At 43.2% G+C, this 13,620-nt stretch overlaps 1 pseudogene; it reads left to right on the forward strand.

Annotated features, from left to right (window-relative positions):
- Positions 1 to 814: 814 nt before the first annotated feature.
- LOC121754534 overlaps positions 815 to 13,620 on the forward strand; it is a 52,085-nt pseudogene continuing 39,279 nt past the window's right edge.

The raw sequence follows: 13,620 nt of genomic DNA on the forward strand, positions 1-13,620 counted from the left end.
TAACATTTAAAAAAAATATATCAAACTCTTCAAACAAATTTCAACTTTCGCCTGGTGCGGGCTTTCGACTTCGTCCTCGCCGCCGAATCTCCACTAGAACTGATCAGGGAACGCCGGCAGGTTGAGGTCGAAATCCCTGTGGCAAACAGTGGACCCACCCCTTCCGACGAACTGGAGGCGGCGGCACCGTCGTAGTGGCGGCGCTTGTGCCCTTCCAAGGCCTGCCCCATGGGGAAGCGCTTGTGACAGATGGAGCATTCGTGGACTCTCCCTCCGGCGCCGGAGGAGGGGGCTACAGATGGGGAGGCAGCCGTGAGAGGTAGGCAGGCCGGAGGAGGGTGTCGCCAGAGAGGAGGTGCAAGCTGCTCCGCCACCTCTTTCATGAGAGAAGGAGAGTGTGTGTTTATGTGTGAGCGTTAATAGTGTGTGTATGTGAAAATACGAGAATAAAGTGGATTTCCTAAAATACCCTATGCAGTTTTTATTAACTAAAAATGTTTACTTATTTTGGTCATTGGATTAAGATAATGAGTGGCTGAGATTTGTTCTCCAGTTATACACTTAATACCCTATATATGTATAGGTGTGTGATCAAATACTAACTTTTTATAGTAATAACTAATAACTAAATATCAATTTTGTATGTTAAAAATATCAACACAAAGACATAAATTTATCAATCTTTCTTGTGTTGATAAATTATGTCTTTGTGTTGATAATTTTAAAATACACAGTATTGAAAGTTATTAGTTATTACTGTAAATTAGTTAGCACACTAATGCAACCACATAGCTGATTAATTTTGTTGTTGCAGATGATAGATATGTATTTGATGGTGATACCTATACTGCTGCTCCATTACTTTGCGCCTCACCCATTATCTGAATTTGACAAGTGGAGATCAAGGCTAGTCGTGTCACTAATGTGGGCGTGGTCGCTAAGGCTCACCTACTGCTACTACCGCCGCGAGAATTGCAATGGGGCGCTAAACAAGACTGGAGATTCACCGACATGCAGAGGCACTACGACCAAAACTGGTGGTGGATATCTTTCTTCGCCATCTATCTCTCTCAGCAGGTCACTCACCATCCCTTAACTAGCTACAAAATGTCACTGGATTAGAAAATATATAAAATAGAGAAGTAAAAAGAAACAATAGTAAGAAAGGAAATATGAAAGAATAAATGAGTTACTATTGATAAAAATTGAATACTAAATAAAATGATCTAACTGTTGAGAGGTGGGGCAGGTTTTTTTGATGGCGATATGCATGCCGTTGTACGCGATCCACCAGAATGTGAAAGGGGTGAATATTTGGGACGTGGTGGCTGCGTTGGTGTGCTTAGCCGGGCTGACGATTGCGTACTTACGGACACGCAGATGCTTCGTTTTGTTAGTAGAAATGAGGAGTTGTAGAAGGAGGGAAAAGGGAGGGTGGCGATTCTTGAACAAGGGTGTATTCCCGACACCCTAACTATGTGGGCGAGCAGTTATGGTGGTGCGGAAATTGGCCACTCACCCCTTAAAAGGCCTTATAAGGGGGAGGGTTATCTACACTTATATAGGTGAGCTAGGATCGTTGCCAAGTTGATGTGGGACAAGAATTATGAATTTTAACACGCCCCCTCACGTGTGGGCCGGAATGACACATCAGACTTCCATCACGTGGGTAGGCAAGAGAAGAGATAAAGTGATATAATTCATCATCGACTTGGGCCCGCTCTGATACCATGAAAGAAAGCTGCGGAAGCCTTGAACACACACACACTAGAGATATATTTGGAGAGTTCTCTCAAATCGTCATTTTTCATTACTTCGAATGTAACCAGATGCAATACATATATACTACATTCAAAACACCTAAAACATTGTACAAATCTACTTTAACAAACTCTGCAAGACATGTTTTCTCTTTAAACCGCGCAACACCACGTCGTGCCAAGTACACATGTGGTCCTCCATCTTAGCTGGCTTGTCCGCGGTTTCAACATGTGCGAGGTTGATCATTGGCTCCTTTTGTGTCGCACACTCCTTACTCTTCTTTGTCTCATTCTCAGCTTCAGCTCTCATGGAGTTCGTGGTTGTTCTGGCTTGCGCACAACGCACTGCAGCTTGATCAGCTTGACGGTCCAGTGACTTGAGATCAAGGATCGCGGCTTGTTGATCAATGAAAGAAAACCAAATGGAGCATAAAGGAGAAAGATGATAACAACTTGATGTATTTTCAGCTAGAACACTTCATATGTGTTTTCATTACGTTGAATGTAACCAGATACAATACATATATTCTTGATTCGAACCATCCAGAACATTGTACTAATCTACTTTAACAAACTTTGCAATCTTTCTTTTTTTTTAAAAAACACCCCTAAGGGTGGAGGGTTGAGGCGGACCCACACCTGTGCATTACCAAAAACCATTTGCAACAACCAAACAAACACCGAGTCGCCCAAAAGTGACGACTCACCATGACAAATTAGAGTACAACGAGGGTCTCCCTAACAATTAGAGAGGTCATCTATATACTCTCAAAAACCCTATTACAATTTTGATGTTGCCTGTGCTTCCTCAAAACCTTAGTCCATATCCTAGTTAAGGCCCGCAATAGGGATACCGCCGCAAGGGACACACCCTCCTGGGTCAAGGTCCTCCATGAAGCCCTCAATCTCCCGGATGGGCGGCCCACATGCGACACTGATTGGGCTAATGCCCGACTTATTCATTCCCGATTTGTCACTCCCAAATGTCACCGTAGCAACATTCCCGGTCAAATGCCAATTGTCAATGTGTGGGCCATTGATGTACATATCGCCCTTATGTACCTTGCCTTTCATCTTTCTCGACACCAATTGAAAACCATCCTCGTCTACCCTTGGTGGGTTCCTACTAGCCACGCTTAGCTTCGACGGTTCCCCACCCGATGTACCCTCAATGTTCTTCGCTTGATTGTTACAATATTTAGCCATCTCTGAATGTCCAATGGTCGACGAAGTACCGGACCACGTATCCGCCTTAGGGCGCCACTCACGGCGGTTGAACTTGTGGCTGAGGATCGAGGATATCACCTTGGTTGGGGCGTGGCGGTCTTTGCCTCCACCTCGAACCTTTCTTCCCGATGCATGACAATCATCTTTCCCATGCCCAACATGTTTACAATTGGCACAAAATAATGGGATACGATCCCATGCCACTTTGTACCTTGAATCTTTACCTCGGATAGTGAGGATGATCTCTTCCGTTGGGGGAATTGAGATGTTAATCTCTACACATATCCTAGCAAAGGAGAGCCGACTCTGATGAATTATGGCATGATCGGCTTGTAGTGGCTTGCAAAGGAGCTTACCGATTTCCATGAGGGTCGATTCCTCATAAAGGTGAGCCGGGATTCCCATGATGTTACACCAAATGGCAACAATTGGTGACTCAAAGAACGTGTCAAAATCCGGTGCCCACTTGAACACCCTCATCGGATGGATATCAACATACCACTTTGGGCTCCCATTATGACCATTTTTTTGCAACAAACTCTGCAATCTACTTTAACTAACTCTACAAAGTCTCTCTCTTCTTTATTACATTGAGCAACACGTCTCTCCAAGTATAACGGTGGTCCTCCACCTTAGCTGGCGTGCTCGGCTCAATCACAGCTGTAACTCGTGCGAGTTCTAGGATTGGTTCTTTTAGCGCAACGACCTTGGTTTGTTTATCACGTGTTTCTTGCTTCGTCGCCATGTACCGATAACCATGCCCAGCAACCTCAGCATTGTGCACAACAGCCTGATCAACTCGGCATGCTGCAACTTTATCAACAGCTTGATCAACATGGCATCCAACGGCTTGATCAACTTTGTCAGCAGTAGCTTGATCAACTCAACATGTAGCGACTTGATCAACTTTGTTAGTAGCGGCTTGATCACTTTCACTTCTAACACGCCCCCTCAAACCGAGTGAGGCTAAGGACACCACACCTAATCTCTGTCTCAGCTTCACGAATGGTTGATGGCTTAAAGGCTTGGTAAAGATATCAGCAATCTGATCAATGGTTGACACATGTCTGAGTTACAGTTCTTTGCTCAAAACCTTATCTCGAACAAAATGCATATCAATCTCAATATGCTTGGTTCTAGCATGCATGACTGGATTTGAAGCTAGTGATATGGCACTCATGTTGTCCACCCAAATTACTGGGTTGTTTTTCTTCTTAATCTTCAATTCACCCAGCATAGAAGACAGACAAGTCACCTCCAAAGCTGCTTGAGCCAAACTCCTATATTCTGCCTCTGTGCTGGACCTAGCCACAACAGTTTGCTTTTTAACACACCAAGAAACAAGATTTCTTCCATGATTTGCACATACTTCTGTTATGGATCTTCTATCATTCAAATCAGCAGCCCAGTCTGAATCAGAGAAAGCTGAAATCTCTCCAGTGCTTCTTCTTATTTGAATTACATAGTCCAGAGTCCCTGAGAGAAACCTCAGAATCCTCTTCACAGCCTTCCAGTGTATGTCCAATGGTTCTGCCTTGTATTGGCTGACCTTGTTCACAGCAAAGTTAATGTCTGGTCTGGTAATGGGAGCATATTGCAAGGCTCCTACAATGTTTCTATAGAATTTGGGATCTGAGACTGGAATTCCAGAATGTTTGTTGAGTTCTGAGCTTGACACCATTGGAGTTGGACACCCTTTTTCCCCACCATGTTAGCTTTCTTTAGAAGATCTTTGATGTAGTTAGATTGGCACAAGTGAAGACCTCCATCATTAGTCTTCACAACCTCAACTCCAAGGAACAAGCTCACCTCCACAAGACTAAGAGGAACCAGTAATAAGCATGTCATCGACATAGATGAGCAGATAGATTATGTCATCCCCTTTCTGTAACGCCCCACTTTTTGAACCCTAATTTTCAAACCCTAAGACGATTGCTTTTATTTCTTTTAATGCCATGAATTAAATGATGAGTGGTTTTGTTATGTGATTTCTTTGGTGACCTAATTTTGGTTCGGAGTTATGATTGTGGGTTGACCGAGTCAACTTCGTTGAATATGTGACGTGATTGTTTTGAATAATTGATGTGGGGAAATTTAATTGTTTCGATTTTTTACGAACTCGAATTTGGTGATGGTAAAATCACAATTTGAGTTTAATTAAATCCTTTCCTTGGGGATTAATTATTAGACTAAATTCCAACACATCTGATGTATCAAATTAATTGATACAAGTCCAATCTAATAAAGAAATAAATTGTGGGCTACACAATTTAAATAAAATTTTAACAGGGGCTCGAGCCCAAACTAGTACTTATTCGAATAATATCCCCAGCCCAATCCCAATTCCTTTTGAGCCCAAGATCCTAAATTCTTTCTTCCGCCGTCTGAACCCCTTCTCCTCACCCTTTCACGCTGAATTCTCCTTACTGCAAGGAAATATCTTTTTTAAATTTTAAAATCAGTCAAAGCATCAATTAATCCCAAATTAATTGAGCAATCAAACACCAAAAATTACTCCCCTCCCACGTCTCAGCACTTATTCATCTCTTCACCATTCTTGCAAGAAAAAAAAAATCTTTCCTAATTTTAGATCGCAATCAAGGTGAAATCAATCACCAAAACTAGCTCTCAGTACACGGCTATATAAATCCTCATACCCTAATCTCCTTCCCTCACACAAATTCGCAGCCACTCACTTCTCACTGGTGAATCACAAAGCGGCGGAGGGAGCAGTAGAAAGGAATTTTATTTTTTCTCACCAAATCCTAATTTCATCACGGTAATCACTCTCTCATGCTCCTTTCAAGTTCTTCCTCATAAAATGAAGAATTGTTTACCCCGACACCCTTCTGACAGAAACTAGGATCGATTCGGGAGGGGGAGAAGCCAAAGGCTTCAATCTTTTGTTTCAAGTCAATTTGTTTCTCACTCAATCAAATCGGATGATGAAAACAATAACCACAATCTGAAATCAATCTTCTAATCAACTAAATCGAAGCAAACTAAATCAAAGATTCGAGCTTTAATTCATGAACTCAAATTAAGAACTTATCTACGGAGTTAATAGGGTGGAAACAGGGGCTGTTTCGGACGAAGTCGAGGCCGCCAGAGTGGCAACGCAGCGTCCGCTGCAGTACGCCGTTGCTCGGTTGCCACTCTCGGGTAGCTCGGTTGCAGTACCCGCGTCCACCGCCGTTGCTCGGTTGCAGTGCCAAGCAACGGCGGTGGACGCGGGTGACGAATCAGAGTCAGCAGCGGCGTCGACTCTGGGGTAGCGGTGAATCGGAGAAATTGACTGTTGCTCGGGGTTTTCTCTTTAATTTGGAGTTTTCATTTTCTTGTGAGAAAAATCGAGAGAGAGAAGTGAACTTGGAACTTTGTTCTGTTAGTAACTGCAAATTATGGAAGAATATAGTGAAGAGAGATGAGGGAAGCCAACGTTTTTTTTTTAAGAAGAGTATTTTGTTTTGTTACTTTAAAAAAAAGGTTTTAGTTAAATTTTGTTTGTGTATGTTGGGGGGGTGTACACGTGTGCTTATAAAATGGGAGTATATTATTACTTTCTTTGGGGCCTTTTATTTAATTTGGTTTGGGCTTGAGAGTAATTGTTCTACTTTACTTGATTATTGGGCCTTTGTTTTAAATTAAAAATTTGGCTGAATGAATTTTGTTGATTGGGCTAGGAGGCGTATATCCTTGTTTCTTGTGGTTGGATTGAAATTAATTAAAATTTATCGAAAAGACTGAGTCCTTATTGGGAAGAATTCATAATCGTATCAATGAAATACTTGAAGCCTTAGGATGCATGCATCTTACTCGTTACTTGATTCATGGTGTTGATTTATGTGTTATCTAAATGCTAAAGGTGAATCCTTGCAAGCGAAACGTGATACCAAGGGGAAAAAAATACTTGTGAATTAAGAACTCGAGGTGGGCTTTCTTTGAATAAGGACATCATCCTAAATACTTTTATCAATGGGAATGAAATTTGTATTTATCATGCCGTGTTTGATTTTTACGTGCCTATCTGAAATGGTTTGTGCCATTGATATTAAATCAAATTCGGGTCCTTGTAGGGCCGCAAACCCTACTTGGATTAGTGTACACCTATGGTAGACCGTGTGCCAGCGTACGGATTGGCCGGTCTAGTGACTTGGTTTGTGGCCACATTCCTTGTCATGTATGAGCAGATATGGTTAACGTGTATGAGAAAATGACTGATCAGTCGACTTTTACTATGGGAAATGATTTTGAGAGCCTCGGGCCTTTCTAAAGCTAAAGTTGAACCCCGATGGTTACTTACGTATGGCATGATAAATAATATTTTTATTAAAAATGTTTTTGGCATGAGCCCACTGAGTATTTTTTTATAGTACTCAGCCATGCATGTGTTTTCCTTATGTGCAGGTTGAGCGGCGACGAGTGTATGGTGGTGTTGAGTAAGTTAATTGGAGAATGAATTGTTTATCTTTGAATATGGGTGTCGTTGTGTCTTCACACATGACGTCACTCTTTCTCTTAGTCGTTTCCGCTGTGACATTTCCTTTACTTATCATTTACTGGGCCTGCAACTTAAATTGTTTGGATATTGAATACTTGGGATTTTACTAGTCTATGTCAAACTCTCGGTCGTTTTCCTTGAATATTAATTGTTGGTCCAACTCATTATTGAAACCCTAGTTCTCTTCGTCTGTTTATTAAATTCGTTTAATCACGATCGTCTGCATTTATATACCCTAAAGGGCGGTTTGGTATCAGAGCCTCCGTTCTTTCCGCTCAGGACCCAAGAGTCTTTTTGAGTCAAAATCTATTCTTGTGTGAATGGACTAAAGTGTTAAACATCGAATGCTCAACACCGCAGCTCGCCCCGCCCAACCACGTGTTTTTTTTTCCTCTTTCATTGCAACCCTACATAATTACAAATTGTGCGATGAATGTGAAAATTTACTATAATAATGAACGTAGATGTGCGAAATGCCTAGTGCGAGGCGAGTAGCCTATGGGGAAGTCGGTGTACTACGATTCGGCGAAGCATGAAACGCACGAACTAATAACCATGGAATATAAATTCTTGACATGATGCTACTTACATACCTCAATCTTTTGATATATAGCCATCTTCATATGCATCATGTTCTCAGCATTTTTTTGAAACTTAAACCCCATTATTTCCTTCTATCCTTGGGATGATGCTGAGTTTTTTTGTTTAGATGTTCCAACAGTATTATGCTTCGATGCATAATCGTTACGCCAGCAATAGGAACCTCGGAGAGCTACCTAGAATACGAGTGGGATGGGGAGATCTTCCTTATGTCCTACGTCACCGAGTTTTACAATCGATGGATGAACGCCTACGCGTATGGGGAAGCCACCCATCACACAGGAATCGTAAGGCTCATCCACACTTTACCATTTCCTTGGAGCGAGTGGGTCGCCCAGGCGGCGGAATCGTTCACATGGTATAGCCCCCCCGAATACACACCGCGGGGGGACATGATCGGCCTTTTAAAGGTACTACTTCCGACCATGACAGTTGCCTCCGACAGACCGCCACGTGATCCACCTCCATATATCTATCTGTCGGGTCAAGCCCGCCTGCGGAAGGATCGCTACGACGAGGAGCCACATGTCTCCCGTGTTCCGAAGAGAATGAGACTCGGGATGTGTACTTCGGCCCCTCTAAGAATAGACAGAGAGGTCGATAGGATGATCGACATGACCCCTCCACCCTTAAGTGCCGAGGATGAAAACGAGGAAGAGGAACCAGTCGAGGAGGAGCAGGACTCAAATATGGAAAGTGTTGGAGAGTCCGAGGAGCCGAAAGAGGATGAGGACGAAGATAATTAGGAATGATAATTGTTGAATAGATTGTTTCACCTTCCCCATGTTTTGATACTCTATTGTTTGGCTTGACCTTTTCCATTTTCTTTCCACGTTTTGCTTTACTCATTTTGACATAATTATGGGAATGGATTGGTTATCTGCGAATTTTGCTACTATTCATTGCAAGGAGACACAAATATCCCAGAAAGCCCCGGGGGAGGAACCCACCATATACTATGGAATCTCGATAAACCAGCGAACATCTATCATCTCCGCGCTTCAAGCTAGTACGATGGTGAGAAAAGGGCGTCATGCTTATCTTGTCTATCTACAAGGAGAGGAGAAAGGAGAAAAGAAAGTGGAAGATGTTGCCGTTGTACGAGAATTTCCAGACATTTTCCCCGAAGCCTTGCCTGGACCACCGCCAGATCGACAATTGGAGTTCACAATCGACCTAGAGCCAAGGTCGGCACCTGTGTTCCAGGCACCATACCGAATGGCGCCTAAAGAGTTAGAGGAACTCAATATACAACTTCAAGAGCTTATGGACCTGGGTTTCATTAGACCCAGTGTCTCACCGTGGGACGCTCCTGTGCTTTTTGTCAAGAAGAAGGATGGGTCGATGAGGATGTGTATCGACTATAGAGAGTTGAACAAAATGACCCTCAAAAACAAGTATCCACTGCCGAGGATAGATGACCTATTCGATCAACTCCGAGGAGCCGGTGTGTTCTCAAAGATGGACTTGAGGTCCGGATACCACCAATTGAGGGTCCGAAGGGAGGACATACCGAAGACCGCTTTCCACACAAGATATAGTCACTATGAGTTCGTTGTGATGCCGTTCAGATTGACAAATGCACCCGTAGTATTCATGGATTTGATGAACCGAGTATTCCACCGATACTTGGATAAATTCGTCTTGGTCTTCATAGATGACGTACTTGTCTACTCGAAGAATGAGAAAGAGCACGAGGAGCATCTGCGAATCACCTTGGAGACGTTGAGGACCGAGAAGCTATACGCCAAATTCAGCAAGTGTGAGTTTTGGCTGAAAGAAGTCAACTTTCTTGGTCACATTGTGTCGGCAGAAGGAATCCGAGTGGATCCCGCCAAGGTTGAGGTGGTACAATAATGGAAGGCACCTTCGACACCAAACGAGATTCGAAGTTTCCTGGGTTTGGCAGGATATTACCGAAGGTTCATAGAGGGATTCTCCAAGATAGCGAGACCAATGACCTAACAACTCAAGAAGAGGGTAAAAGTCAATTGGACCACGGAGTGTGAGGCAAGTTTTCAACTTTTGAAGGAGAAACTGACCACTGCACTAATCTTAGCTACGTGGTCTACACTGACACTTCGAAAGTGGGACATGGATGTGTTTTGATGCAAAACAACAAAGTGATTGCCTACGCATCACGACAATTGAGGCCACACGAGTCGAACTATCCAACCCATGACTTGGAGCTAGCAGCGGTTGTACACGCCCTAAAGATTTCGAGGCATCATCTCTACGGGGTACGATGTGAAATCTTTACGGACCACAAAAGCCTGAATTACTTTTTCGAGCAAAAGGATTTAAACATGCGACAACGGAGATGGCTCGAATTGGTGAAGGACTACGATTGTCACATCAATTACCACCCCGGCAAGGCAAATGTAGTGGCAGTTGCCTTGAGCCGGAAGGGCCATCCCCACCAACTGGCCCCTTTTCTCACCAAAGAAGAAAGCTTGATACGCGAATTTAGCAAGATGCGGTTGGAAGTGGTAAGGGCACTTGAAACGGTGGAAGGCCGAATTGCCACCTTGGTGGTTGCACCTGACCTAAGAACAAGAATTGCTGAAGCCCAACGAATGGATGCGAAATTGGAAGAAATTCGAGTCGACGTAAGAACTGGAAAATCTGGGAATTTCCGTGAAGAATCCGACAATGCCCTCATCTTCGAAGGGAGACTTTGCATACCGAGTGACGAAGAACTCAAAAACGAAATCATGAGTGAAGAACATGAGACTCCTTACACTGCACACCCGGGGAGTACGAAGATGTATCAAGACTTGAAGAAGTCCTTTTGGTGGAATGGTATGAAGAGGGATATAGCGGCATATGTGGAGCGCTGCTTAGCCTGCCAACAGGTGAAGGCTCTACATCAATGACCGTATGGAAAGCTACAACCACTAGAGATTCCCGAGTGGAAATGGGAGCACATCGCTGATAAGTCGTATTCTAGGCCTTGGTTACTGGTCAGTATGATGTGCATAATTGAATTATATCTGCAAAACAGTAGCTTAAGTGTGCAGGTTGAGTGTTCTAGCCAGTACGGGAATGTTCGGAGAATTCAGGTGAAAAGGGCGTCAGGATGTTGTTATCCTGACCAGTATGCACGCCAAAAAGGCTCGAGATGGAGAAGAAGGATAGTTGGGAAGATCAGCCGCAAGCAAGGGGGCAAAAGAGTCATTTCATATTTGAAGTCTACCCTAAAATTCAAGGGAGGCCTCCCTGTAAAAGGAAGCCACTTGGAGAGAGAATGATCATCAATTAGTTAGTTAACTCATACGCTTAGTTAGCAATATCTCTTCGGTAGATCACTCCTTCAGCATTATCCTTCGTAATTCTCGTTCCTCGCCACAGCCATGGTCACTTGAAGATCATCAGTTCGCCGGAGTTCCATTCTCTCGTTCCAGTCAGCGTGTCTCGCAGTGTCAACAGTTTCATCGCCCGGAGTGGCAAACAATCTTTATTGCTTTCTTAGTTAATCGTATTCTGTTTTCTTACGATTGGATTTGTTGCACTTTAAATATTTGTTTACTTTGAAGTATTAGTTGTGATCCAAACGTTTTATTGAATATGAAGTTGTTTTCCAGCATCGGTTCATGTTTTTTTCGCTTCTTTCTGCCTATATAGCTTAGATCTAGCTGTTACGGTAATTTCCAGTGTGGAATCACATGTTTTAACTTCTGTAGTTAATTTCTCTGAGTTTGCAAGTCTAGATAGCTGTTAGATTTTAGATCTGAATTTGTTAAGTGCGAAAACCCAGTTTACGTGATTTCTGCCACCCTGCATGTTGACCAGTAAGCATAATTGTAGTTTCAGTGTTCGATCTTTTTATTTGAAGTTTTAATTGTAGATCTGTGTTCTTGAAGTTGTTAATCTGTGTTTTTATGGTGATGAATCTGGTTTTGCTGATCTGATTTGATTTATGTTGAAGAAGACAACATCTCCATCCAAGTTTGGGACCACTTTTGGTTTTTAACAACTTTTTACTTTTGTCCTTACTTTTCAGCTGTTACTTTTCAGATCTGCAGGTCGAGTCACCTAACTACCTCTTTTCCTCTGATATTCCGTTTAGCCTTTTATACTAAACTAGTACCTTCTGCATTTATTTCTGAAACATCTTGTTCCCCACTCACACGTACACAACCGTCTGTTTAACATATCTCCCGCCTCCTAGTCAGTAGAGTACCACCTTAAATTCCAGCCTAGATAAGTCTCAACCCAAAGCGTGGTAGCTAACCAAACCCTTCCAGAATATCACCACAATCACTCCAAAACGTCACCATCTCTGTGGGATTCGACCCCTACCTTCACTATACTACCCAGTAGAAGAGGGTTTATTGATACCAGGTTCAGGCTTAGCTGGGTTCCATCCTGATCAGTAGGATACATCCTGTGCTCGACACGACACCTGACACAAACCTGCTCTTTCAATCGCCATGGAATTCGTGACGGGATTGCCAAGGACTCTTAAAGGGAACACCGCCATTTGGGTAATTATAGACCGACTCACCAAGAGTGCACACTTCATACCGATTCCCATAACCTATGGATCAAACAAGCTAGCTCAAATTTATATAAGGGAAATAGTTCGACTGCATGGAGTCCCAGTGACGATCACGTCTGAACGTGACCCGAAGTTTACTTCAAGATTTTGGATTAGCCTACAATGTGAGCTAGGAACTCGATTGAATTTTAGAACAGCGTTTCACCCTCAGACAGATGGGCAGTCCGAAAGAACGATCCAAACTCTCAAGGATATGTTAAGAGCTGTGGTGCTCGACCGAGGAAGAAGTTGGGATTCCGCACTACCACTGATTGAGTTCGCCTACAAGAACAGTTTCCAGGCAACAATAAACATGGGGCCGTATGAAGTCTTATATGGGAGAAATTGTAGATCCCCGCTCTACTGGGACGGAGTTGGCGAGAGAAAAGTACTTGGACCCGATGCAATTGAAGAGATGGTTGGAATTGTTCGACAAATTCGTGAAAGGATAAAAGAAGCTTAAGACAGACAGAAGTCATACGCGGATGCCCGGCGGACCGACTTACAATTTCAAGCTGGCAACAAAGTTTTCCTCAAAGTATCCCCGTCGAATGGGATAACGCGTTTTGGTGTCAAGGGAAAATTAAAACCCCGATTTATTGGGCCTTATGAAATCCTTGAAGGAGTGGGTCCTGTTGCATACCGTTTGGCGCTATCCCCAAGACTTGGAAAAGTGCACAACGTCTTTCATGTGTCGCAGTTGCAGAAATACGTGTTCGACCCAAAGCACGTGATTCACTACAAAGAAGTCGCTTTGAACCCGGACTTGAGCTACGAAGAGAGACCCCAAATGATTTTGGACCGAAAGATCCAGAACGTGAGAAATAAACCGGTTGCTTACATGAAAGTACTCTGGAGAAATCATGGGCACGAAGAAGCCACGTGGGAGAATGAGGACAAGATGATAGAATTTTACCCTGAACTCTTTCCTTGAGGGTACTAAATTTCGGGACGAAATTTTTATTAAGGTTGGTAGGATGTAACGCCCCACT

Source organism: Salvia splendens, chromosome 11 (genome assembly GCF_004379255.2).
Source record: "Salvia splendens isolate huo1 chromosome 11, SspV2, whole genome shotgun sequence".
NCBI lineage: Eukaryota > Viridiplantae > Streptophyta > Magnoliopsida > Lamiales > Lamiaceae > Salvia > Salvia splendens.